The sequence below is a fragment of the Armigeres subalbatus genome, chromosome 2 (genome assembly GCF_024139115.2).
Source record: "Armigeres subalbatus isolate Guangzhou_Male chromosome 2, GZ_Asu_2, whole genome shotgun sequence".
In the NCBI taxonomy this organism is placed as follows: Eukaryota; Metazoa; Arthropoda; class Insecta; order Diptera; family Culicidae; genus Armigeres; species Armigeres subalbatus.
In genome coordinates, this window is record NC_085140.1 from 92,332,537 (window position 1) to 92,338,821 (window position 6,285).

Here is a 6,285-nt window from a genome sequence, read left to right on the forward strand (position 1 = left end):
GGTGGCTGGGTTCGAATCCAGTGCCGGTCTAGACAATTTTCGGATTGAAATTGTCTCGACTTCCCTGGGCATAACAGTATCATTGTGTTAGCCTCATGATATACGAATGCAAAAATGGTAACTTGGCTTAGAAACCTCGCAGTTAATAACTGTGGAAGTGCTTAATGAAGCACTAAGCTGTGAGGCGGCTCTGTCCCAGTATGGGGATGTAATGCCAATAAGAAGAACATGAAGAAGAAGAAGAAGAACCTTGTGTACACCGTGAAATAGATGTTTAGATTGTACGCCATGCTAGTTACAAATCAATTTGACCGGCCCTGATAATATATTGACGATTCTTCAATAGCGGGCATATGATAGTCCCTAACATAGTAGCAACAGACATCGCTAGTTAATTTAATTGGAAAACAAATCCACTTACCTCGCGTAACAAGACATGCCTTCTAGAAGTGGAAACACCCTATAACTCACCAACAGAGTACCAGAGTACACTCACTGATGTTCCAATACAATAGGAGTATTCTGAAGGATACAGAGGTTGAACGCATCATTCTGGGTATCATTTTTTATGAATTCAATCCACGCGTCACTCATGCTTTCTTGGCCGAGTAATTAGATTAATGGATCGGAACACCAATTCACAGAGGTGTCTCTCGTCCGAAGCCTCGTCTCGTTCGAAACTGATCCTTGAACGACCTTATCTACTGTCCTGTCCGCTCCTCCTTTCAAATTCCAGGATTCTCAAAGATTCTTCGTTTTTTTGTAAGTATTGGCATAATCATTGGGTCGGTTCTTGAATTTTTTCAGTGAGAAACAGAGAAAATTTGAATTTTTTGCAGAAGATAAAAAATATGCGTCCGTTATCTTGAATAGCATACTACGATCCCATGAAGAATTGGAAATTTTCCATAGAAAAGTAGGAAATTGCAAAAACAGGGTATGAGAATTAAATAAATAAAAAAATTCCACAAATAACGCAAAATAATTTAATACAAAACAAAAAAATAATTTCACTTTTAAAAGCAAAAATTAAAAAAGAAAAATTTTCCATAGAAAATCAAAATGTTCCGTGGAAAAAAAAATCCATAAATTATTCAATAACAGCAATAAACAATTACAAAATTTTCACAAAATATTTTTTTTCACAAAAAAATAAAAAAAATCCACAAAATAATCAATGAAGAGCAATAAAAATTAGAAAATGTCCATAAAAAATGCAAAAAAGCAATAAACCTGATGAATTTTTCCATTGACTTTAAATACGTTTAAAAAATGGGTCAGATGATATATAGCTATATATGTAGACGAAGAATCAGAAGGAATAAATTTTGGCTGTTACGCCCTTTTCAAATGTTGGTCTAGATCTATGTAAAAAGGCACTAAGGCTTTTTTATATTTCTTTATATTTTTTCCGTGGAACAATATGATTTCCTTATGGAATTTTTTTTTTTATTAATGCAATTTTTGCCTTTAAAAATGCTAATTTATTTTTATTTTGTTGAAAATTTTACATCGTTCATGGAAATTTTGCATTATTTGTGGAAATTTTATATTTATTTCATTTTTGGCAATATCCTTATTTTTTAGGGAATGTTTTAGGGGAGTTTTTATTTTATAGTCAAAAAATTCTCGGTGAGCAATCTCACAAATTAAAAGACCTCGAAAAAGTGAAATAAGTTAGAAAACGAGCAAATGGTTATCACTCATGTGGGCCCTCCTTAGCCGTGCGGTAAAACGCGGCTACAAAGCAAGACCATGCTGAGGGTGGCTGGGTTCGATTCCCGGTGGTAACTTGGCTTAGAAACCTCGCAGTTAATAACTGTGGAAGTGCTTAATAAACACTAAGCTGCGAGGCGGCTCTGTCCCATTGTGGGGATGAAATTCCAATAAGAAGAAGAAAAAGAAGAAGAAGAAGAAGGTTATCACTCATCCGATCGTATTTTGATGCTGGGTCATTAGGCTCAATGCTATTAGGGCAAATGGTCATGAGACCGAATAAGAAGTGAGTTGTGAGATATGGGAAGTTAGGAGTGAGATGCGAAAAGTGGGAAGTAGGAAGAAATAAGACAGGAGAAAACAGAAAGAAGAACAAAGAAAGAAGAAAATTAAAAGAAGAATAAAGAAAATAAAAACCGAATAAAAATAAAAAGGAAAAGAGAAATAAGAAAGAAGGAGAAGAAAGAAAGAAGACAGAAGAAGAAATAAGCAAGAAGAATTAAGGAAAAATGAAGAAGGAAATAAAGAATAAGGAACAAGGAGAAGAAAGAAGAAATAAGAAAGTCGGAAGAGATGAAATAAGAAGGAAAAAGAGGAGGAGGAAGGAGAAAAAAACCAAGAAAGACAAAAGAAAGAAAAGAGTAATTCTCTCTGAGACCGGGTCGAGGTTCTTTAAAATGCCGCAATTTATTTTCATTCGAGAGCTTGCGGCGAGTATATGAAGGATCTGAGTTAAATTCCTCAGAAAGATCGACCGTTAGTTATACACGAAACAACTTTTATGAACCCCTCGATTTTTGTCAATTCTTGACTTACCAAAACTGTCCTAACTCCAACAATTCTAAATCGATCTTATTGGTCAGCATACCGTTGGAAAGAGGAAGAGTGTGCCCTTATTTTGCAATAAAATGTAGGCATCATATCGAATTTGGCCACCATTTTGGATTTATTTTTGAAAACTAAGTTTTGCTTGGATCGTAACCAACGATTTTGAATAATATTACATCTCTCAGCCTCATCCGAGGCCTCAGCTCACCCTTTATTGTGCTTTGTGTCCAATAGTCTCAGGTATATGCTTTTTCTATCAAAAGTTATGAACGATTTATCACATTATTTTTTAAGACCCACCTGACAAACGAACATTATTTTTATGGTTAATATTTGACTTTGACGTCAGTTCCTTGATTTCATACACTATTCTATGCCAAATGTGTTTTAAAAATGAAGAGCATATATACAACAATATTTTATTATCAAAATTTTTGAGTATAACGGAGGTGTATTCAAGTTAATCGATTTAATAAGTTAAGAATCTTGGTATTAATGATTATAAAAGTAAGGTAGAGTTATTTTCAATTATTCTGAACTATAAAGCGCGAAAAAATAATGTCGGCATCGAAAAGAAAGAAAAATAGATTTAAGACATTAAGACATTAATTACGTTGGATTGGATTGATTCGAAGCATGGTTTTCGTTTGCGTGTCTTCAAAATAACTTAGCTCAAAAGAAATATTGAGTTGCTTACCAAGATACCTTCCCATGACTTATCTTCTCAACTAACCAACTTTTCCTTTCCTGTGACACTCACGGAGATGTAGAGGAGCCTCAAATCTTGTACAGTAAGAATAGCTTTCTAATCCCAATAAGACTATTCAATTTGTGAGCTGTGCATATTTGTTGTATACCAGCAAATTACCTTCAACGACTACGATGCGTACAGTCGATCAAACTAAGCTAAGCTAGGGCTGTATGGTGTTTGGCTAAGGTGAGGGACGATAAATAATTTAAAAAATACTGTGCAGCTTGAAAAGATGAAGGAGGAAAGCGGATATTTGTAAAACAAAGTAGTAATCTGGAGTAATTATTTGATCACTACTGAAAGAATGGATCAATTTCAGCATTCTTCGGCAACTTTGGCGGGCAATCACGTGAGAGTTCGAGGTTCTTAATATTTGAATAAATACTATAACAACTAGAATGCATTGACAATATTGATCATACTCGACTATTGATTCTAAATTACTTTTATCATTACTTTTCTCAATGGTTGTTCTTAAACCACCTTTTTTACGTGAATAACAACAAAATACAGGTAAACTTCGATATAACGTACATATCGATTTCAAGTTTGTACGTTATATCGAATTGTACGTTATATCGAAGCATGAGTAATCATCCTTATTTTACACTACATAAATGTTGTACTATCATGTACTTTATGGGCGAATTTAATTTTTTTTACATGTTGCTCAGCTAGCAGTGTGAAACAGCTTTTCTTGTGAACAATTCCTACAAACTTTTTCGTTGCTAAGAAAAATGTCCCGGAGAATTGTGTTCGTGATTTTATTTCTATATAAAGTACAGGAAATAAAAGGCTAAGAGGCACTGGAAACACAAGGCTTGCTTTTCGTTGCACTGTTTGTTTGATTTATTGAGTATACGCGATCTTTAGTGGATTTAAACTAGGGCACGATGGGGCACCTGATTCGCCAAATTGAATATTTTCAACATTATTCTGAAAAAAGCTGATGTCATTTTGTTGGATGTATTCTTCCAGAAATTTTAATTATGCCTTGAAGGAATTTTCAACAAAATGTTTGAAGGATATTTTGATGGAATTTTCAACCAAAAAGATTTCCTAAAGGGATATCCCAAGAAATTCCAAACGGCATCTCCAAACTATTTCCAAAAGAAATGCCTAAAAAATCAAAAGAATTCTCCGAAGCATTATCTGTTGGTATTACCGAAAAACAATCTAAAGGAATTTCCTGAGAAATGTTTAAAGAAATTCTGGAAATTCTGAAGAAAACTCCAGAGGAATTTCCGAAGAAATTTCTAAAAGAGTTGCTGAAAAAACTGAGGAATATGCAAAGTAACTTCCTGCAGAAAGATCTGAAATACTTGCTGGAGAACGAATTTCTGGAGGACTTCTTAGAAAATCCTTAATTTTGTAAATTTTTATTACACAGGATTTTGTTTTTACACGATTTTTTTTCGCTCGTATTTTTGATCGTGTGACTTCAATTTACCACCAAACTCTTCGCAACATGTTTCAAAAAATCCAGAATAAATCGAAGAAAAATCACATGATAATTAATATGCGTTAAATATTTAGGATGAGCAGAAAATTGAGAAAATGTAAATCGCGTAAAAACAAAATCCAGTGTAATGTCTTTTTTTAAATTTAGAAATTAAGTTCGACGCTAACAGGAATTTCTGAAGAAATTTCCTAAGGTATTTGCAAAAGAATCTCCATAGGGATTTTCGGTGGAATTCCTGAAGGAACTCTTAAATGAATTCCTAAAAAATAATTCTAAAGCAACGGATTGGGCCGTCAACGGAACCAGGGAATTACGGCGGTTCTTGCTGGGGTTTTCAACGTGAAGACCGTGGGGTTGTCCTCAACGCCTTCTCTTGTCTCAAGTACTTTCTCTCTACTCTTCAACTCCCAACTTTGGTAACATTGTAACTTTGCAACATCCGTTCGATTCAAAATACTTTGGAATAGTGACCGCATCCCAGGGTTATGACCTCCTTTTTCAAGTCAGTGACCTCGTCTCATAGTATCGACCCAATTACGCCACCCCTTAGTGGCTACTTAACGAAGGTACTTCTGGCCTTCAGGTGTTTAGTTGGAGGACTATGGTGAGTGGTTGGATGCGGTCTTACAGGGTGGTGGAGGCTAATCATGCCCTGCTCTACTGCAGTTGCTGGGAAAACCTACGAGACGAGTTTTACCTGCCATTCACAAACAATTAACGCATTAGACTACATTTTCAAGAATTCCTCGGAAACACTCATCACTTTTATTCTAGAATTTTTTTGAGAAATTCCTGGGATGATTTCTAAAAGTGTTGCTCAAGGAGTTTCCGAAGGGGGTTCGGAGGTCATAGGATTTTCTTGAGAAAAATTAAAGAAAGAATACGATGTAAAAGTATTGACCTAATGTCTAAGGGAAATTCCGAAAGAATTCCTGGAAGAATTTTCAAAGGAATTACTGGATTCATTTCGAGATGATGTTTTGCAGAAATCCCTCCGGGAATTGCCGGAGTTCCTGAAGGAATTTCCGAAGGAATTGCTGTAGAAATTTGGGAATTTCTTAGCAAATTCTATTTCGAGTTCCTACCTAAATACCTTTAGGAATTGCTTGAAAATATATTCAGGAAACTTCTTCGGAGATTCTTTTAAGAATTCATTCAAAAATACCATTGGATACTCTTTAAAATATTCATCCAGAAATTACTTTACGAATTAGTTCCGAAAATTTATTCAGTTTCTTTTAATCCCTTCATGAATTCAATCATATTTTTTATAAGAATCAATTCAAATTTTTTTTTAACTATTTTAGAATTTCCTACAGGAATTCCTCTACAAAATTCACCAGAAATTATTTTGGGAGCTTCTCCAGGAATTTCCTCTAGGATTAATTTTAATATAATCTGGTACGCACTTCAAGCCTGGATCTACAATACCATTACTTTACTCGACATTAGCTGACTTTGTCCTGAAGACAACCCGTCATCAATTCTGACTCGCAAAATGTGTAAAATGGGGAAAAAAGTAATTATT